Raw genomic sequence first — 23103 nt, 5'->3', positions numbered from 1 at the left:
AGATCATATCTCAGGGATACCTTCTAGACTTCAAATTCTCTCCCCCAAGAGGGAGATTTCATCTGTCAAGGTTGTCAACAAACCAGATAAAGAAAGAAGCGTTTCTACGCTGTGTACAAGATCTGTTATTAATGGGAGTGATCCATCCGGTTCCGCGGTCGGAACAAGGACAAGGGTTTTACTCAAACCTGTTTGTGGTTCCCAAAAAAGAGGGAACTTTCAGGCCAATCTTGGATTTAAAGATCCTAAACAAATTCCTAAGAGTTCCATCGTTCAAAATGGAAACTATTCGGACAATCTTACCCATGATCCAAAAGGGTCAGTACATGACCACAGTGGATTTAAAGGATGCTTACCTTCACATACCGATTCACAAAGATCATTACCGGTATCTAAGGTTTGCCTTCTTAGACAGGCATTACCAGTTTGTAGCTCTTCCATTCGGATTGGCTACGGCTCCAAGAATCTTCACAAAGGTTCTGGGTGCCCTTCTGGCGGTACTAAGACCGCGAGGAATTTCGGTAGCTCCGTACCTAGACGACATCCTGATACAAGCTTCAAGCTTTCAAACTGCCAAGTCTCATACAGAGTTAGTTCTGGCATTTCTAAGGTCGCATGGATGGAAAGTGAACGAAAAGAAGAGTTCTCTCTTTCCTCTCACAAGAGTTCCATTCTTGGGGACTCTTATAGATTCTGTAGAAATGAAGATTTATCTGACAGAAGACAGATTAACAAAGCTTCTAAATGCATGCCGTGTCCTTCATTCCATTCAACTCCCGTCAGTAGCTCAATGCATGGAGGTGATCGGCTTAATGGTAGCAGCAATGGACATAGTACCCTTTGCACGTCTACATCTCAGACCGCTGCAATTGTGCATGCTGAGTCAGTGGAATGGGGATTACTCAGATTTGTCCCCTACTCTGAATCTGGATCAAGAGACCAGAAACTCTCTTCTATGGTGGCTTTCTCGGCCACATCTGTCCAGGGGGATGCCATTCAGCAGGCCGGACTGGACATTTGTAACAACAGACGCCAGCCTACTAGGTTGGGGCGCTGTCTGGAATTCTCTGAAGGCTCAGGGACAATGGAATCAGGAGGAAAGTCTCCTACCAATAAACATTCTGGAATTGAGAGCAGTTCTCAATGCCCTTCTGGCTTGGCCCCAGTTAAAAACTCGGGGGTTCATCAGGTTTCAGTCGGACAACATCACGACTGTAGCTTACATCAACCATCAAGGAGGGACAAGAAGCTCCCTAGCAATGATGGAAGTATCAAAGATAATTCGCTGGGCAGAGTCTCACTCTTGCCACCTGTCAGCAATCCACATCCCGGGAGTGGAGAACTGGGAGGCGGATTTCTTGAGTCGCCAGACTTTTCATCCGGGGGAGTGGGAACTTCATCCGGAGGTCTTTGCCCAAATACTTCGACGTTGGGGCAAACCAGAGATAGATCTCATGGCGTCTCGCCAGAACGCCAAACTTCCTCGCTACGGGTCCAGATCCAGGGATCCGGGAGCGGTTCTGATAGATGCTTTGACAGCACCTTGGAACTTCGGGATGGCTTATGTGTTTCCACCCTTCCCGCTGCTTCCTCGATTGATTGCCAAAATCAAACAGGAGAGAGCATCAGTGATTCTAATAGCGCCTGCATGGCCACGCAGGACTTGGTATGCAGATCTAACTTCTCTGAAGCTGACTGCTTGGAAATTGAACGCTTGATTTTATCAAAACGTGGTTTTTCTGAGTCGGTTATTGATACCCTGATACAGGCTAGGAAGCCTGTTACCAGAAGGATTTACCATAAGATATGGCGTAAATACCTATACTGGTGCGAATCCAAAGGTTACTCCTGGAGTAAGGTTAGGATTCCTAGGATATTGTCCTTTCTACAAGAAGGTTTTGAAAAGGGTTTATCGGCTAGTTCATTAAAGGGACAGATCTCAGCTCTGTCCATCTTGTTGCACAGGCGTCTGTCAGAAAATCCAGACGTCCAGGCCTTTTGTCAGGCTTTAGCTAGAATCAAGCCTGTGTTTAAAACTGTTGCTCCGCCATGGAGTTTAAACCTTGTTCTTAACGTTCTACAAGGAGTTCCGTTTGAACCCCTTCATTCCGTTGATATAAAGTTGTTATCTTGGAAAGTGTTATTTTTAATGGCTATTTCTTCGGCTCGGAGAGTCTCTGAGTTATCAGCTTTACATTGTGATTCTCCTTATTTGATTTTTCATTCAGATAAGGTAGTTCTGCGTACTAAACCTGGGTTCTTACCTAAGGTAGTCACTAACAGGAACATCAATCAAGAGATCGTGGTTCCTTCCCTGTGCCCGAATCCTTCTTCAAAGAAGGAACGTCTTCTACACAATCTGGATGTAGTTCGTGCCCTCAAGTTCTACTTGCAGGCAACTAAGGATTTTCGACAAACGTCTTCCCTGTTTGTCGTGTACTCTGGTCAGAGGAGAGGTCATAAGGCTTCAGCTACCTCTCTCTCCTTCTGGCTTCGTAGCATAATTCGTTTAGCCTATGAGACTGCTGGACAGCAGCCTCCTGAAAGAATTACAGCTCATTCTACTAGAGCTGTGGCTTCCACTTGGGCCTTTAAGAATGAGGCCTCTGTTGAACAGATTTGCAAGGCTGCAACTTGGTCTTCGCTTCATACTTTTTCCAAATTTTACAAATTTGACACTTTTGCTTCTTCGGAGGCTATTTTTGGGAGAAAGGTTCTTCAGGCAGTGGTTCCTTCTGTATAATGAGCCTGCCTATCCCTCCCGTCATCCGTGTACTTTTGCTTTGGTATTGGTATCCCAGAAGTAATGATGACCCGTGGACTGATCACACATAACAGAAGAAAACATAATTTATGCTTACCTGATAAATTCCTTTCTTCTGTTGTGTGATCAGTCCACGGCCCGCCCTGTTTTTTTAAGGCAGGTAAATATTTTTTTAATTATACTCCAGTCACCACTTCACCCTTGGTTTCTCCTTTCTCGTTGATTCTTGGTCGAATGACTGGGTGTGACGTAGAGGGGAGGAGCTATATGCAGCTCTGCTGGGTGAATCCTCTTGCATTTCCTGTTGGGGAGGAGTTATATCCCAGAAGTAATGATGACCCGTGGACTGATCACACAACAGAAGAAAGGAATTTATCAGGTAAGCATAAATTATGTTTTCTACATATATCTGATGGTATTTTGCTAAAATATATATCTTATACATATACATATATATATATATATATATATATATATGATTTTATATAGGTATAGATATATACATATATATAGAGGAATATCTATTTATAAATACATAAAACATATTCTGCTATGTCCAGTAAAATTGGAATGTGAAATATTTACAGTAACTACATAGTTAAAACCTTTATTAAATATGAATATTGCATAAATATGTTTTCCTTCTTAATATAAGTTGAGTCCACGACTTCATTCCTTACTTGTGGGAATACAGAACCTGGCCACCAGGATGAGGCAAAGACACCCCAGCCAAATGCTTAAATACTCCTCCCACTTCTCTTACAGTCATTCTTTGCCTTTCGTCATAGGAGGATGGCAGAGAAGTGTCAGAAGATTTCAGAGTAGTTCCTTATGAAGGGTATCTACCCTTCGAGATGGGACTGGAGTTTTAAGTAGTCTTGTCAGCCTCTCAGTGAGAGGGTCATAGGAGGTAGTGAGTGCCCTGCCTGGGTCATAGGAGGTAGTGAGTGCCCCAGACATTGGGGGTATAACAGTGCCGTTCTATTCTTATAATAAATTGCTGCTTTTGTGACTTTTTATGCTCAAGCTATGGGGGACTCTGATGCTTTAGAGGGTACTCCCTCTTTACCTAAGTCCAATACCTGTTTATATTGTGAGGAGGCCGCCGTTTACCCGCCCGCTCAACTATGTTCCACATGGCTTGATAAAGTAATTGTGTCAAAGAAAGCTAACATATTCGATACCACTGAGCCGTCCACCTCTGAGAGGTCTCTGTCCCGTGAGGTGCGCACCCTACAGTCATCTCCTATTACACATGCAGCTTCCCGTAGCACTCATGATCCTCCTTCTGAGGGAGGCCTTTTACCTCTAGATTTTACTGCCCAGTTACAAACGGTGGTGTCTGCGGCCTTTAGTGCGTTGCCTCGCCCTGCTAAGCGCAAGTGAAAGGTCAAATATTGCTATCCTTCCCAGGGGGCAGGCATCAGATAGTTTATTGGGTTCAACCTCTACTCAGTTATACGATGATGCAGCTCACTCTGACTCTTCAGAGTATGAACTTTCTGGGTCGGAATCTGCTACTTCTAAGCCTCCGGCTGACTTTAGATTTAGAATTGAGCATCCACGCTTCTTGTTAAAAGAGGTTTTGTCTACTCTAGAGGTTCCAGAGGCCAAGCTGCCGGCTGAACCTCTGATTCCTAAATTAGATAGAGTTTACAAGGACAGGGCTGTTCCTTTGACTTTCCCAGTTCCCGTAAAAATGGCAAATATTATTAAGAATGAATGGGAAAGGATTGGAACTTTTTTTTCCCCTTCTTCATTTAAGAAATTATTCCCGGTTCCGGACTCTCAAATGGATTTGTGGGGTTCTGTCCCTAAGGTAGATAGGGCTATCTCCATTCTTGCCAAACGCACTACTATCCCACTTGAGGATAGTTCGTCGTTTAAAGAGCCCACGGATAAAAAGATGGAAACTCTAGTCAGAAAGATTTTTCAACATACGGGATATTTGTTTCAACCGGCGGCAGCTGTTGCTGCGGTGGCGGGACCGGCTACCTATTGGTGCGACTCCTTATTAGAATTGATCGAGATGGAAGGTCCCCTCGACTTTATTCAGGAGAGAATTAAGGCCTTGAGGGTCGCTAATTTTTTTATCTGCGATGCAAATATGCAGATTACTTGCCTAAATGCTAAAGTGGCAGGTTTATCGGTTCAGGCCTGTTGGGCTCTCTGGCTGAAGTCTTGGTCTGCGGACATGACTTCTAAGTCTCAGCTTCTTTCTCTCCCATTTAAGGGAAAGATTTTATTTGGTCCAGGCCTGGACTCTATTATTTCCACGGTGACAGGGGGCAAAGGAGCCTTCCTACCACAGGATAAGAAGAATAAGTCTACGGGACAGGGTTCTAATTTTCATTCCTTTTGTCCTGAAAGATCCCAATGTCAGCAGTCCTCCACTAAGCCTGAGCAAACCAAGAGTACTTGGAAGCTGGCTAAGTCCTGGAATAAGTCCAAGCAGAGCAAGAAGCCTGCCGAAACAAAATCAGCATGAAGGGGCGGCCCCTGATCCATCTCCGGATCATTTAGGGGGCAGACTGTCGCTCTTTACAGACGCTTGGTTTGTAGGTCATAGCTCAGGGATACAAGATTGGTTTCAAGTCTCATCCACGCAAAGGCAGATTCCTTCTCTCAAATCTGTCGTCCAAACCAGAAAAAGGGAAGCCTTTCTGGGGTGTGTGAAGGACCTGTCCTCCTTAGGAGTTATTTTCCCCGTACCTATTGCAGAAAGAGGTTTGGGGTACTATTCAAACCTCTTTGTGGTCCCAAAGAAGGAGGGAACTTTTCGCCCAATTCTGGAATTAAAGTGCTTAAACAAATTTCTAAATGTTCCATCTTTCAAAATGGAGACAATAAAGTCCATTCTTCCGCTGGTACAGGAGGAGCAGTTCATGACCACTATAGATTTGAAGGATGCTTATCTTCATGTCCCAAGCCAGAGGGAACATTACAAGTTCCTAAGGTTTGCATTTCTGGATCAGCATTTCTAGTTCATTGCATTTCCGTTTAGTCTAGCTACTGCTCCAATAATTTTTTACAAAGGTTCTAGGGGCTCTAATAGCAGTTGCCAGAACCAGAGGCATAGCACTAGCTCCATACTTGGATGACATTCTGGTTCAAGCACCATCCTTTCGTCTGGCGGAGGACCATTCGGAATCTTTTCTTTTTCTTCTTTGGTCTCATGGATGGAAGATAAACTTAGAAAAGAGTTCTCTTGTTCCAAGTACCAGGGTGGAATTCCTGGGTACCATAATAGACTCTAAATCCATGAGGATATTCCTTACAGACCAGAGACTCTTCAAGCTAGCTTTGTCATGTCGTGCCCTCCAGACATCCTTGAAGCCCTCTGTGGCTCAGTGTATGGAGGTGATTGGTCTCATGATGTCCAACATGGACACCATTCTTTTTGCCAGGTTCCATCTAAAACCATTACAACTGTGCATGCTGAGGCAATAGAACGGCGATCATTCGGATCTGTCTCAACAGATTTCTCTGGACAGCCAGTCGAGAGAATCACTCTCTTGGTGGCTTTGTCCAGTTCATCTGTCCCGAGGGACATCCTTCTTATGACAATCCTGCGAGATTATGACTATTGACTCAAGTCTGTCAGGATGGGGAGCTGTTTGGGGTGCAAGGAAGGCACAGGGCTTGTGGAACCAGGAGGAGCATCTCCTCCCGATCAACATTCTGGAACTTCTGGCAATCTTCAATGCTCTGAAGGCTTGGCCCCTTCTGGGTTCGTCCCAGTGTATCAGATTCCAATCAGACAATGTGATCTCAGTGGCTTACATCAACCACCAGGGGGGGAACGAGTAGCTCCCTAATGATGAAGGAAGTATCTCGGATTTTGGAGTGGGCAGAAGCCCACAACTGTTCAATGTCAGCGATTCACATTCCGGGTGTGGACAACTGGGAGGCGGATTTTCTCAGCAGACAATCCTTTCATCCGGGAGAATGGTCTCTCCATCCCGAGGTGTTTGCGGAGATTTGAAACCATTGGGGGACGCCAGAGAGAGATCTCATGGTGTCCTGTCTCAATGCCAAACTACCCAGATATGGGTCGAGGTCCAGGGATCCTCAGGCGGAGCTAATAGATGCATTAGCAGTGCCTTGGAGGTTCAGTCTTATTTACCTTTCCTGCCGTTACCTCTCCTTCCTCGAGTAGTGGCTCGTGTGGTCACGAAGGACGTGGTTCGCGGATCTGTGGGGATGTCTTCGTTTCCGCCTTGGAAGTTACCTTGTCGCAGGGATCTGCTGGAACAAGGTTCTTTTGTTCATCAAAATCTAGATTCTCTGAGGCCGACTGCATGGAGATTAAACGCTTAGTCTTAGCCAAGAGTGGTTTTTCTGAGAGAGTTATTGATACTCTCATTCAAGCTCATAAGCTTGTTACTCTTCACATCTATCATATGGTGTGGAGAGCTTACTTATTCTGGTGTGAAGAGCGTGGTTTGTCCTGGCATAGGGTTAAGGCTTCCAGGATCCTTTCTTTTATCCAGGATGGTCTGGAGAAGGGCCTTTCTGCCAGTTCCTTGAGGGGACAGATTTCGTCCCTGTCTGTTTTGCTGCACAAGAGGCTCGCTGAGCTTCCTGATGTTCAATCTTTTGTTAAAGTTCTGATTAGGATCAGACCTGTTTTTAGATACACTGCTCCTCCTTGGAGTTTAAATCTAGTTCTTAAGGTTTTGCAAAAAGCTCAGTTTGAACCTATGCATGCTGTTGACATTAAATTGTTGTCCTGGAAAGTTTGCTTCTGCGCGCAGGGTTTCTGAGATGGCTGCCTTGCAATGTGAGCCTACTTATCTGGTGTTCCATTCTGATAAGGCTGCCCTACGCCCTAGCTTAGGTTTTCTTCCCAAGGTTATTATTATTATTATACTTTATTTATGAAGCGCCAACATATTCCGCAGCACATGGATACAATTCATTTAAATAAAACAATACAAGACTTGTAAGAGACAGGACAAAATTTACAAACACATACAGGAGGGATTGAGGGCCCTATTCCCGTGGGAACTTACAATCTAGAAGGGTAGGAGGTTGAGAAACAGGAGGTGAGGACTGCAAGATTTGGAAAGATGTTAATACAGAGTTAGATGAGGGAAATGTTAGGTAAGTGAAGTTAATTTATTATTGAGTTGGGTGGTAGGCTTCCCTGAACAGAAAAGTCTTCAGGGAACATTTAAAGGAAGACAGATTAGGGCAAAGCCGGACAGCACGAGGGATAGTGTTCCAGAGGGTAGGTGCTGCACGACAGAAGTCCTGCAGTCTAGCATGAATGAGGTGATAGTTGCGGATGCAAGGAGCAGGTCATTGTTGGATCTTAGTGGATGGGCTGGAGTATACTTGTGTATTAGAGAGGATAGGTAGAGGGGAGCGGCGTTGGTGAGAGCTTTGTATGTAAGGGTGAGAATTTTGAATTTAATTCTGCTGTGAATGGGGAGCCAATGAAGGGACTCGCAGAGAGGTGCAGCAGATACAGATCGACGGGAAAGGTGGATCAGCCTGGCAGAGGCATTTAGGATGGATTGAAGGGGGGAGAGGCGGGAAAGAGGAAGGCCAGCGAGTAGGTTATTGCAGTAGTCAAGTCGGGAGATAACAAGGGAGTGGATTATTTGCTTTGTGGTGTCAGCGCTCAGAAAAGGGTGAATTTTGGAAATGTTGCGTAGATGGTTGCGGCAGGATGTAGAAAGCGATTGGATATGGGGACGAAGGATAGATTTGAGTCAAGTGTGACACCGAGGCAGCGGCCTTCAACAGGGATAGAGAAGTCAGAAGTCGGTGTAGAGCTTGAGGGGGGATAAGTAGGATCTCAGTCTTGGACATGTTAATCTTTAGGTGGTGAGAGGCCATCCAGGAAGAAACACCAGATAAGCAGTCGCTGACATGAGAAAGGACAGAGGGAGAGAGAGCAGGGGTGGAGAGGTAGATCTGGGTTTCATCAGAATAGAGGTGATATTTGAAGCCATAACTGTTGATAAGTTTACCCAGCGAAGAAGTATAGATGGAGAAGAGTAGAGGACCCAGAACAGATCCTTGAGGTACTCCAACAGACAGAGGCATAGGAGAGGAGGAGTTGCCGGCAAATGACACAGAAAAAGACCCGTGGGAAAGATAGGAGTGAATCCAGGAAAGATCAGTGTCACAGAGGCCAAAACAGCTAAGGGTCTGTAGGAGGAGGGGGTGGTCAACTGTGTCGAAGGCAGCTGAGAGGTCGAGTAAGATGAGTATAGAGTAGTGGCCAAGAGAAGATCGTTTGTAACCTTGGTAAGGGCAGTCTCAGTGGAGTGTTTTGGGCGGAATCCGGATTGCAGTGGGTCAAGCAAGGAGTTGGTGGATAGGAAGTGGGTTAGGCGATTGTAAACTAGTTTTTCAAGGAGTTTTGATGTTAGTGGAAGCAGTGATATGGGGTTGTACCTTTCAGGAGAATTAGAGTCGAGGGAGGGTTTTTTGAGTATGGGAGTGACTTTTGCGTGTTTGAAAGAAGATGGGAATGAGCCGGTAGAGAGAGATAGGTTGAAGATGTGGGTAAGAGCAGGAGTGAGGGTGGAAGATAGGGAGGGTATTAGATGGGAAGGGATAGGGTCGAGTGGGCAGGTAGTGAGGCGTGAGGAAGATAGTAAAGAAGAAACTTCATTCTCAGTGGCTGGATGGAAGATAGAGAGGGTGTCAGAGGGAGTAATTGGGCCTGTTGGAATATTGCAGGTTGGTGTTGGGATGTTGCTTCGGATAGTACGTGTTTTGTTTAAAAAGTAGTCTGCCAGGGCTTGAGCACTAAAGACAGATGGGGGTGCTGGAGCAGGTGGGTAGAGGAGAGAGTTAAAGGTGGAAAAGGGTCATTTAGGGTTTGAGGAAATAGTAGATATGAGAGAAGAGAAGCAGGTTTGCTTATCTAAGTGTATGAACGAAGAATAAACTTATAGTGTATGAAATCAGGTTCAGAGTGAGTTTTCCTCCAGACACGCTCAGCAGTACGAGAGCATTTTTGCAAATAGCGTGTATGCTGAGCATGCCAGGGCTGTAACTGACTGCATGGTGTTTTGCGCGGCTGGGGAGGGGCAAGGGTGTCTAATGCAGAGGAGAGAGTTTTGTTATAGTGGGCTGTAAGGGCCAGAAGGCTTCTTCTACTTTATCTTTTTGGTTGAGGAGTGTTATCCGCCTAGCTTACGAGACAGCGGGACATAGACCTCCTCAGAGGATTACGGCTCATTCCACTAGAGTAATGGCTTCCTCTTGGACCTTTAAGAATGAGGCCTCTATGGATCAGATTTCTAAGGCGGCTACCTGGTCCTCCTTACATACTTTTTCCAAGTTCTATATATATGTACATTCATATCTATCTTTAGAAATGTACATGTATGTATTTCAGTGTTAAAGCCAGTGTGTGCTATGTTAAGTTACTTACCTTAAGTAGCACCCCTCCACTGGCTTACCAGGCATGTCAAATCCTTGTCAATGCAGCTGCAGCAGTATCCAGTATCCAATGCAGGTACAGTTAGCGCAGAGGATTGCAGTAGGAAATACCTGTGTCCCTCAGGGGGAGGCTAAGGATGAGTCCCCAAGACGCTTGAGGGTAGTTATGGCTGAAGTCCCCTTGGTGAAATACTGTACCATAACAGGGTATTCCTATGTCCTTGTATTATTCAGCTGCTATGAAGTTTTTCTTCTGTCTTCTTTATGAATGATAATTCCCAGGGACTCTGGGTCTCACATTGGTCTGAGCTCCCAAATTTAAATCCATAAGCAAGTAGCTGGAAACACCTCTATTCTCCACCTTTTCTTACAAGGCCAAGAACAAAACTAAGAGAGAGATGGGAGGTGGGAGGGATTTTAAGCTTTGATAAGGGTTCTTGACCTCCTCCAAATGGCAGGAAATACAGTATCTCACAAAAGTGAGTACACCCCTCACTTTTTTGTAAATATGTTATATTTTTTCATGTGACAACACTGAAGAAATGACACTTTGCTACAATGTAAAGTAGTGAGAGTACAGCCTGTATAACAGTGTAAATTTGCTGTCCCCTTAAAATAACTCAAAACACAGCCATTAATTTCTAAACCTTTAACAACAAAAGTGAGTACACCCCTAAGTGGAAATATCCAAATTGGGCCCAATTAGCCATTTCCCTCCCCGGTGTCATGTGACTTATTAGTGTTACAAGGTCTCAAGTGTGAATGGGGAGCAGGTGTGTTAAATGTGGTGTTATCGCTTTCACACTCTCTCATACTGGTCACTGGAAGTTCAACATGGCACCTCATGGCAAAGAACTCTGAGGGTCTGAAAGAAAGAATTGTTGCTCTACATAAAGATGGCCTAGGCTATAAGAAGGTTGCCAAGACCCTGAAACTGAGCTGCAGCATGGTGGGCAAGACCCTACAGCAGTTTCACAGGACAGGTTCCACTCAGAAGTTGATTGCCATGGTCGATCAAAGAAGTTGAGTGCACGTGCTCAGCGTCATATCCAAAAGTTGTCTTTGGGAAATAGACTTATGAGTGCTGCCAGCATTGCTGCAGAGGTTGAAGGGGTGGGGGGGGTCAGTCTTTCAGTGCTCAGACCATACACCGCACACTGCATCAAATTGGTCCGCATGGCTGTCATCCCAGAAGGAAGCCTCTTCTAAAGATGATGAACAAGAAAGCCCACAAACAGTTTGCTGAAGACAAGCAGACTAAGGACATGGATTACAGGAACCATGTCCTGTGGTCCGATGAGACCAAGATAAACTTATTTGGTTCAGATGGTGTCAAGCATGTGTGGTGGCAACCAGGTGAGGAGTACAAAGACAAGTGTGTCTTGCCTACAGTCAATCATGGTGGTGGGAGTGTCATGGTCTGGGCCTGCATAAATGCTGCCGGCACTAGGGAGCTACAGTTCATTAAGGGAACCATGAATGCCAACATGTACTGTGACATACTGAAGCAGAGCATGATCCCCTCCTTTCAGAGACTGGACCGCAGGGCAGTATTCCAACATGATAATGACCCCAAACACACCTCCAAGACGATCACTGCCTTGCTAAAGAAGCTGAGGGTAAAGGTGATGGACTGGCCAAGCATGTCTCCAGACCTAAACCCTATTAAGCATCTGTGGGCATCCTCAAATGGAAGGTGGGAGAGCGCAAGGTCTCTAACATCCACCAGCTCCATGATGTCATCATGGAAAAGTGGAAGAGGATTCCAGTGGCAACCTGTGAAGCTCTGGTGAACTCCATGCCCAAGAGGGTTAAGGCAGTGCTGGAAAATAATGGTGGCCACACAAAATATTGACACTTTGGTCCCAATTTGGACATTTCCACTTAGGGGTGTACTCACTTTTGTTGCCAATGTTTTAGACATTAATGGCTGTGTGTTGAGTTATTTTTAGGGGAAAGCAAATTTACACTGTAATACAGGCTATACACTCACTATTTTACATTGTAGCAAAGTGTCATTTCTTCAGTGTTGTCACATGAAAAGATATAATAAAATTTCTCCAACATTGGTGTGTCCGGTCCACGGCATCATCCTTACTTGTGGGAATATCTCTTCCCCAACAGGAAATGGCAAAGAGTCCCAGCAAAAGCTGGCCATATAGTCCCTCCTAGGCTCCGCCCACCCCAGTCATTCTCTTTGCCGTTGCACAGGCAACATCTCCACGGAGATGGTTAAGAGTATGTGGTGTTTTAGTTGTAGTTTTTTATTCTACTATCAAGAGTTTGTTATTTTAAAATAGTGCTGGTATGTACTATTTACTCTGAAACAGAAAAAGATGAAGAATCTGTTTGTGAGAGGAAGATGATTTTAGCAGATAGTAACTAAAATCGGGTGTTGTTTCCACATAGGACTGTTGAGATGAAGTAACTTCAGTTGGGGGAAACAGTTAGCAGACTTTTTCTGCTTAAGGTATGACTAGCCATATTTCTAACAAGACTGTGTAATGCTGGAAGGCTGTCATTTCCCCTCATGGGGACCGGTAAGCCAATTTTCTTAGTCTCAAACAGAATAAAGGGCTTAATATGGGCTATAAAACTGGTAGACACTTTTATGGGCAAAATCGATTGCTTTATTTGGGCATTTTATACATGTTTATACTTGTAATTCACACTTATAAGCTTGGGGAACGTTTTTTAACGTCAGGCACTGTGTTAGACACCTTTCCAGTCAGGAAGGGCCTTCCCAGTTGTAGGCTGAGCCTCATTTTCGCGCCATTACTGCGCAGTTACTTTTTGAGAGCAGACATGCAGATGCATGTGTGAGGATCCCAAAGTAGTTGGAAAACTTCCTAGAAGGCTTCATTTGGTATCGTATTCCCCTCTGGGTTTGGTAAAGTCGCAGCAAAGGCTGTAGCTGGGACTGTAGAGGGGTTAAAACTGTAACCGGCTCCGGTTTCTTTAATTTAAGGGTTAAAGCTTTGAAAATTGGTGTGCAATACCTTGAATGCTTTAAGACACTGTGGTGGAAATTTGGTAATTTTTGAACAATTCCTTCATAGTTTTTCACATATTCAGTAATAAAGTGTGCACTGTTTAAAATTTAAAGTGACAGTAACGTTTTGTTTAAAACGTTTTTTTTGTACTTTATTGACAAGTTTAAGCCTGTTTAACATGTCTGCACCTTCAGATAAGTTATGTTCTATATGTATGAAAGCCAATGTGTCTCCCCCTTCAAAATTGTGTGATAATTGTGCCATAGCGTCCAAACAAAGTAAGGACAGTACTGCCACAGATAATGAAATTGCCCAAGATGATTCCTCAGATGAAGGGAGTAGACATAGTTCTACATCATCTCCTTCTGTGTCTTTTCCTATACCCAAGCGGGTGGCGGACATAGTGAATAAGGAGTGGGAGAGGCCCGGCATACCTTTTGTCCCCCCTCCTATATTTAAAAAATTATTTCCTATGGTCGACCCCAGAAAGGACTTATGGCAGACAGTCCCTAAGGTCGAGGGGGCAGTTTCTACTCTAAACAAACGCACTACTATCCCTATCAAGGATAATTGTGCTTTCAAAGATCCTATGGATAAAAAATTGGAGGGTTTGCTTAAAAAGATTTTTGTGCAGCAAGGTTACCTCCTGCAACCCATTTCGTGCATTGTTCCTGTCACTACAGCAGCGTGGTTCTGGTTCGAGGAACTGGAAAAGTCGCTCAGTAGAGAGACTCCGTATGAGGAGGTTATGGACAGAGTTCACGCACTCAAGTTGGCTAATTCTTTTATTTTAGATGCCGCTTTGCAATCAGCTAGATTACCGGCGAAAAATTCAGGGTTTGCAATTGTGGCGCGCAGAGCGCTTTGGCTAAAGTCTTGGTCAGCGGATGTATCTTCCAAGACAAAATTACTTAATATCCCCTTCAAGGGTAAAACTCTCTTTGGGCCAGAATTGAAAGAGATTATTTCTGACATCACTGGGGGAAAGGGCCACGCCCTTCCACAAGATAGACCTTTCAAAGCCAAGAATAAGTCTAATTTTCGTTCCTTTCGTAATTTCAGGAACGGACCGACCTCTAACTCTGCATCCTCTAAACAAGAGAGTAACGCTTCACAAACCAAACCAGCCTGGAAATCGATGCAAGGCTGGAACAAGGGTAAGCAGGCCAAAAAGCCTGCTGCTGCTAACAAAACAGCATGAAGGAGTAGCCCCCGATCCGGGACCGGATCTAGTAGGGGGCAGACTCTCTCTCTTTGCTTAGGCTTGGGCAAGAGATGTTCAGGACCCCTGGACGCTAGAAATAGTTTCTCAGGGTTATCTCCTGGAATTCAAGAAACTACCCCCAAGGGGAAGGTTCCACATATCTCACTTATCCTCAAACCAAATAAAGAGACAGGCATTCTTACATTGTGTAGAAGACCTGTTAAAAATGGGAGTGATACACCCAGTTCCAATGGCGGAACAAGGAATGGGATTTTACTCAAATCTGTTTATAGTTCCCAAAAAAGAGGGAACCTTCAGACCAATTCTGGATTTAAAAATCCTAAACAAATTTCTCAGAGTACCATTGTTCAAAATGGAAACCATTCGAACGATTCTACCTACAATCCAGGAAGGTCAATTTATGATTACCGTGGATCTAAAGGATGCGTATCTACATATCCCTATCCACAAAGAACATCATCAGTTCCTAAGGTTCGCCTTTCTGGACAAACATTACCAGTTTGTGGCCCTCCCATTCGGGTTAGCCACTGCTCCAAGGATTTTCACAAAGGTACTCGGGTCCCTTCTAGTGGTTCTAAGACCGAGGGGCATTGCAGTAGTACCATACTTGGACGACATTCTAATACAAGCGTCGTCTCTTTCAAAGGCAAAGGCTCATACAGACATCGTTCTGGCCTTTCTCAGATCTCACGGATGGAAGGTGAACATAGAAAAAAGTTCCCTGTTTCCGTCGACAAGAGTTCCTTTCTTGGGAACAATAATAGATTCTTTAGAAATGAGGATTTTCCTGACAGAAGTCAGAAAGTCAAAACTTCTAAACACTTGTCAAGTTCTTCATTCTATTCCTCGTCCTTCCGTAGCTCAGTGCATGGAAGTAGTAGGGTTGATGGTTGCAGCAATGGACATAGTTCCTTTTGCACGAATTCATCTAAGACCATTACAACTGTGCATGCTGAAACAGTGGAATGGGGACTATACAGACTTGTCTCCAGTGATTCAAGTAGATCAGAAGACCAGAGATTCACTCCGTTGGTGGCTAACCCTGGACCACCTATCCCAGGGAATGAGCTTCCGCAGACCAGAGTGGGTCATCGTCACGACCGACGCCAGTCTAGTGGGCTGGGGCGCAGTCTGGGAATTCCTGAAAGCTCAGGGACTATGGTCTCGGGAAGAGTCTCTTATCCCGATAAACATTCTGGAACTGAGAGCGATATTCAATGCTCTCAGGGCTTGGCCTCAACTAGCAAAGGCCAGATTCATAAGATTCCAATCAGACAACATGACGACTGTTGCTTATATCAATCATCAGGGGGGAACAAGGAGTTCCCTGGCGATGAAAGAAGTGACCAGAATAATACAATGGGTGGAGGATCACTCCTGCCACCTATCTACGATCCACATCCCAGGTGTGGAAAACTGGGAAGCGGATTACCTGAGTCGTCAGACTTTCCATCCGGGGGAGTGGGAACTCCACCCGGAGATCTTTGCCCAGTTGACTCAATTATGGGGCATTCCAGACATGGATCTGATGGCGTCTCGTCAGAACTTCAAGGTTCCTTGCTACGGGTCCAGATCCAGGGATCCCAAGGCGACTCTAGTGGATGCATTAGTAGCGCCTTGGACCTTTAACCTAGCCTATGTGTTTCCACCGTTTCCTCTCATTCCCAGGCTGGTAGCCAGGATCAAGCAGGAGAGGGCTCCGGTGATTTTGATAGCCCCTGCGTGGCCACGCAGGACTTGGTATGCAGACCTGGTGAATATGTCATCGGTTCCACCATGGAAGCTACCTCTGAGACAGGATCTTCTTGTACAGGGTCCATTCGAACATCCAAATCTGGTCTCCCTCCAGCTGACGGCTTGGAAATTGAACGCTTGATTCTATCAAAGCGTGGGTTTTCAGATTCTGTGATAGATACTCTAGTTCAAGCCAGAAAACCGGTAACTAGAAAAATTTACCATAAAATATGGAAAAGATATATCTGCTGGTGTGAATCCAAGGGATTCTTATGGAATAAGGTCAAAATTCCTAAGATCCTTTCCTTTCTACAAGAAGGTTTGGATAAAGGATTATCAGCGAGTTCTCTAAAGGGACAGATTTCTGCTTTATCTGTCTTATTACACAAACGACTGGCAGCTGTGCCAGATGTTCAAGCATTTGTTCAGGCTCTGGTTAGGATCAAGCCTGTTTACAGACCTTTGACTCCTCCCTGGAGTTTAAATCTAGTTCTTTCAGTTCTTCAAGGTGTTCCGTTTGAACCTCTACATTCCATAGATATTAAGTTGTTATCTTGGAAAGTTTTGTTTTTGGTTGCTATTTCTTCTGCTAGAAGAGTTTCTGAGTTATCTGCTTTGCAGTGTTCTCCACCCTATCTGGTGTTCCATGCAGATAAGGTGGTTTTGCGTACTAAGCCTGGTTTTCTTCCAAAGGTTGTTTCTAACAAAAATATTAACCAGGAGATAGTTGTACCTTCTTTGTGTCCGAATCCAGTTTCAAAGAAGGAACGTTTGTTGCACAATTTGGACGTTGTCCGTGCTCTAAAATTCTATTTAGAAGCTACAAAGGATTTCAGACAAACATCTTCTCTGTTTGTCGTCTATTCTGGTAAGAGGAGAGGTCAAAAAGCGACTTCTACCTCTCTTTCCTTTTGGCTTAAAAGCATCATCCGATTGGCTTACGAGACTGCCGGACGGCAGCCCCCTGAAAGAATCACAGCTTACTCTACTAGGGCTGTGGCTTCCACATGGGCCTTCAAGAACGAGGCTTCTGTTGATCAGATATGTAAGGCAGCGACTTGGTCTTCACTGCACACTTTTGCCAAATTTTACAAATTTGATACTTTTGCTTCTTCAGGGGCTATTTTTGGGAGAAAGGTTTTGCAAGCCGTGGTGCCTTCCGTTTAGGTAACCTGATTTGCTCCCTCCCTTCATCCGTGTCCTAAAGCTTTGGTATTGGTTCCCACAAGTAAGGATGACGCCGTGGACCGGACACACCAATGTTGGAGAAAACAGAATTTATGCTTACCTGATAAATTACTTTCTCCAACGGTGTGTCCGGTCCACGGCCCGCCCTGGTTTTTTAATCAGGTTTGATGAATTATTTTCTCTAACTACAGTCACCACGGCACCCTATAGTTTCTCCTGTTTTTTCCTCCTGTCCGTCGGTCGAATGACTGGGGTGGGCGGAGCCTAGGAGGGACTATATGGCCAGCTTTTGCTGGGACTCTTTGCCATTTCCTGTTGGGGAAGAGATATTCCCACAAGTAAGGATGACGCCGTGGACCAGACACACCGTTGGAGAAAGTAATTTATCAGGTAAGCATAAATTCTGTTATTTACAAAAATGTGTATATCCCATATGTTATGGGCAGTAAATCATTACCTCTGCACAGCAAGGAGGAAGCTCCTCTTACATAAGGTCCTGCTATCTGAGAAACATTTGTGCCATGCTAAGGTAAAATACCTAGTAGATATAGTTAACCCCATGACTACCAAAGAGCCTGCAACATATTTACACTGCAGTTCTCTTGGTAGCCTTGGGTTAACTGCATCTACTAGGTATTTTTATCTCAACAAGGCACAGATGTTACTCATCTCACAGGAGATTATGTGTGAGGAGCTGCCTCTGTGCTTTCTTTTTATTTTAACATCAGGGCAGCCACCAAAATCTAGTGGGCTGTGTGCCCATGAACTTGACACCGGGGAGAACAAGGGGTACTATGTTTTGAGTCCAAGGTATGCTTGGGCCACAATGTTCTTCCTCTGTGTAATTATTGTTTTTGCTGCAGGCCTTCATAGCTCTCCCCCTTTGTAGGGAAAATATATCAGTTTAATGTGTCTTAGCCTAACAGACTTCCCAACTGTCCCTATTTGAGAGGGACAGTCCCTAATTCTGAGCTCTGTCCCTCTGGGACAGCCATATCTCATTCTTTACAGAATTTATCTTAGCCCCTCCCACAGACCACCCAGAAATACCAACAATCGGCTCCACCCACAAAATGGTGACAGGCTCCTTTGAACCTCCTGTGTCACTCATTCTCAGCCACAAATGTTGGGAGGTATGTGATAATGTTTATTTTTGTAAATAAAGATGTTGTTTGCTGATTTTATCTATGTTTGCATATTTGATCTAGTATTCTATTCTGATGCTCTGCAGTTGGAACTACTTCTTTGGAATCTGTAGTTAAACACTGTGGATTCAACCACAGGAGTCAAAAACATCTTGTTGTTATTTGTTGCTTATTGGTGATAATCATCGTACACTCTAAATGCCAATAAAGATATATTTAAAATGAAAAAAAATTGTACTAAATGTCATCCTAAACATAATTTTACAAAATATCACCTATTTTCACATTCTCCCAGTACTCACAAGTATTTGATTCTTTTATTTTTTTATTATTATTATTTTTTCTTCAAACAAACATGGTTCTATGAGTCCTAACATCAGCACTATAACAACATCTAGGCTAGTGTTTAGGTTACTGCCAGGTTATCATTATTATAACGATCACTTGATAGCTATAAGGGCATGAAACCCCTTATTTTAATCTGTAGACCTTGCTCATTCAAATCAGGTGTCATATGATGTATTTATATGGTGAGGGGGCAATAAAGGCCTATTAAAAATCACTATAACTCCTGAAATAGAGCAAATGCTGTGAGGTAAATACACCAGCACTACCTATTAGCATATACTGTGACCTCAACTGCATAAACGCTGATTGTGACCTCTACCAACTGCACCACACACTTATGAACCCCATCACAATATACAGGGAAGTAAAGGATTAACACAGGGGGCAATGCAGTTAATGTTAATGCATTGGGGGCAGGGGTGTATTTAGGTTTTGTGCTGCCCTAGCTGCTCAAAATGTTGCTGTCCCTCAACCCCCCACCCCCCAAGTTTTAAGCCTTATTTGGCAGTAAATGAGCTTTAAAAACACTTGCATACACTCAGGTGGGATGAATTACCACATATGTATACAGTACACATGTGAGCAGTAATAATATATATATATATATATATATATATATATATATATATATATATATATATATATATATAAATATACATACAGGATATACATATACAATACAGACTGCTAGTGCTAGTTAAGTCACCTGCCACTCCCAGCAGAAACTTAAAAAGTGCTGGTTCCCCAATCTGCAGCCCTAGGCAAGTGCCTTGTTTGCCTAGGCCAAAATACATCCCTGACTGGCGCCCTTCAGGAAGTATAAAATGAATAGTGGCAGTGGGGTTAAGCAATTCCGAGTCACTTTGTGTGTGACTGGCAGTATTTGTTTTAACACATTTTGTACCATTGAAGCACCATTTGTGCTAAAATCATATTGGCTGTTTCAATCAGCCAATAAGATTGAGCCCTCATCCTATTGGCTGTTCCAATCAGCCAATAGGATTGAGCTCTCATCCTATTGGCTGTTCCAATCAGCCAATAGGATGAGAGCTCAATCCTATTGGCTAATTGGAACAGCCAATAGGATGAGAGCTGCTCAAATCCTATTGGCTGATTGGAACAGCCAATAGGATTTTAGCAGCTCTAATCTTATTGGCTGATTGAAATCTTTCAGCCAATAGAAATGCAAGGGACTCCATCTTGGATGACTTCACTTGCATTGAAGTTCCAGTTTACGACGGCGGCCGTATGAAGAGGATGCTCTGCACCGGATGTCTTCAGGATGGACCCGCTCTGTGCAGGATGGATGAAGATAAAAAATGCCGTCTGGATAATGATTTCTTGCCGTCTGGATGAGGACTTCCCCGGCTGGATGAAGATGGAAGAGGCTGCCTGGATGAAGACTTCTTGCCGCATGGATGGATCCTTCAAGCGGGAACTGTAAGTGGATCGTCGGGGGTTAGTGTTAGGTTTATTTAAGGGTTTTTTGGGTGGGTTTTATTTTTAGATTAGGGTCTGGGCATGTTAAAGAGCTAAATGCCATTTTAAGGGTAATGCCCATACAAATGCCCTTTTTAGGGCAATGGGGAGCTTAGGCTATTTTAAATTTTTTATTTGCGGGGGGGTTGGGTGGTGGTGGGTTTTACTGTTTGGGGGTGTTTGTATTTTTTTTTACAGGTAAAAGAGCTGATTTCTTTGGGAGCAATGCCCCACAAAAGGTCCTTTTAACCCCTTAATGACCACAATGTACCCTGTATGTCACTGGTCGTTAAGGTTTTTTTTAGGACATAATAGCGCAAGTCTAGCAAGAACACGCTATTAATGCCCTCCCTCCAGCAGGCTTTGTGGAATAGAGCAGTCTCAACGCTGGTGGCAAGACCGCGCTATAAAACAATCAAATCCCAAAAAAAGGCCAGTGACATACAGGGTACGTCGCTGGTCCTTAAGGGGTTAAGGGCCAATGGTAGTTTATTGTAGGCTAGGGGTTTTTTTATTTTTGGGGGGATTTTTTATTTTGATAGGGCTATTAGATTAAGTGTGATTCTTTTTTATTTTTAATAAATTCTTATTTTTCATAATTTAGTGTTTGCTTTTTGTAATTTAGTTATTTTTTTGTAATTAGATACTTTTTTTAATTTTTAGAGTAGTGTTAGGATTTTCTTAATGTGTAGTTAAATTTAATTGGTAGTTAGTTTAATTGTAGTTTAATAATTAAACTACAGTTTAAAATTAATTTATTTAATTTGACAGGTAAGTTTTATTTTAATTTAAGATAGGGAAATTTTAATATAAAGTTAGGGGGGGTCGTTAGGTTTAGGGGTCAATAGTTTATTTTAGTATGTTTCGTTGTAGGGGGCTTTCGGTTTAGGGTTTAATAGTTTAAGTATATTTCGTGGGGGGGCTTGCGGTTTAGGGGTTAATAGGTTTATTATAGCGGCGGTGTGGGCGGACAGCAGATTAGGGCTTAATTATATTTAAATAGTGTTTGTGGTGCCGGAGGGTGGCGGTTTAGGGGTTAATCGGTTTATTATAGTGGCGACGATGTCGGGGAGTGGCGGAATAGGGGTTAATACATTTTAATAGTGGCGGCGATGTCCGGAGCGGCAGATTAGGGGTTAATAACTTTATTACAGTGTTTGCGATGCAGGAGTTTATGGGTGTTAGTGTACTTTTTAACACTTTAAAAAACAAAACATAGAGGGCGCCACATAGTGCAGATCAGGCGATCAAAATCCAAAGTGATATAAATAGCCAAATAGCTACTCACGTGGTGTACTGCACAGTTGTGCAATATAAGCAAACCGGAACCACAAGTCGTCCGGTAGACGCTCAGGCTGTATACAGGAAGGTCACACAGAGGGTGATCACGATGTCCTTTGTCCCACCAGGGGGAGTCCAAGATCCGATTGGATAGAGAGGAAATCAGGGGTCCTTAGCTGTTCCAAAAAAACACACCTTATCCCACCAGGGGGATTCCAGCAGTGGAGGATGACCCTTTAAATATGACCTGATAGATCATATATAGGATGGCCAGTCAGATAGCCGGTGCAAGCTCTAAAGCAGATATGGCAGTACTGGATTCTCCAAAAATAGTACATTGTAGCAGCAGATATATGTATATAAGTTGTTTAATAAAAACAAATAGTTTAAAAACAAAGTGGTTTAAAAAGCAACGCGTTTCTCCGTGTCACAGCACGGTTTCATCAGGCTGTATAAAACAATACACATACTGCTACACTTTTATACACTATCATATCCAATCAAAACCAATTTCCAGCTCCCCACCCACAAGCTAACACAGCTGATTTTAGTGTGAGTGATTGAAAGCGTGTGGTGTTTGGGGGCGTGGCTAAGTCATGTGTGATTGATTTTTGCTATATCAAAATAGTAAGCATGAGAGCACAATAGGAATCTGTTCCCTTCATCATTTGACAAGATTATTGAGATGGCCCAAAAACTTTAAATCATTATCCCTAAGTTGTCTAACTGGTGTTCAAAATACCCTCCCTGAGTAAAACGTCAATATGTGATAAAACATATGTGTATTATATGTACCCTGCATACTTCACCTAAATTTTGGGAAAATATTTTTAGGTCACAATCATAGGTCCCAAACAGTAAAGTGATCATCGTATCTACAAGAATGAATGTATATAATTTATACTATATCGTAGTAAATACCATATCTGTTTACGGAATAGCCAACCAATCATATGTTGGAGGTGTGGTTACTCACTTTTTCATCATATCGTAGAGTCTATAGCTGGCCCCTCAGTAGCCGCATCAAACAACATTTCACGCAGCATAACCGCTGTCATGACATCTAGCGAAATTGGCATTCAGCTCACAAACACTAGCCTAATTCACCTATCGCAGTGGATACCGTCTCCGTTTGCGAGGTAGCCAGCCAATCATACATTGGAGGTGTGGTTACTTCCCTTATCATCATACCGCAGAGCCTATGACCAGCCCCTCAAATAGCCGCGTCAAATGACCACTCAAACAGCATCACGGCTGTCAAAATATCTAGCGAACTAGGCAACCAGCCCACAAAGCACTAGCCAATCACCTAAGGAGGGGTGTAAATAATCATATCAACTTTAGAGTAATCACAATTCCAATGAGTCTCGGTAATTTATGTGCAAAAAATGCCAACCGATCACAATTCCAATGAGTCACGGTAATTTATGTGCAAAAAATGCCAACCGATCATACGTGGGAGTAAAATCACTGCCTGTTTATCCAACCGTAGAGCCTATACCAAGCCACATAGTAACCGTATCAGTAGCCATGTGAAGT

The 23103-nt window shown here is 43.6% G+C and overlaps 1 protein-coding gene across 1 annotated transcript in view; it reads left to right on the top strand.

The window, feature by feature from the left end:
- Positions 1-23103, top strand: part of HORMAD1 (HORMA domain containing 1) — a 328194-nt gene that overhangs the window by 256506 nt on the left and 48585 nt on the right. The window lies entirely within an intron of this gene.

The sequence above is a fragment of the Bombina bombina genome, chromosome 1 (genome assembly GCF_027579735.1).
Source record: "Bombina bombina isolate aBomBom1 chromosome 1, aBomBom1.pri, whole genome shotgun sequence".
NCBI classification, from domain to species: domain Eukaryota; kingdom Metazoa; phylum Chordata; class Amphibia; order Anura; family Bombinatoridae; genus Bombina; species Bombina bombina.
This window is presented reverse-complemented; position numbering and strand designations above follow the sequence as displayed.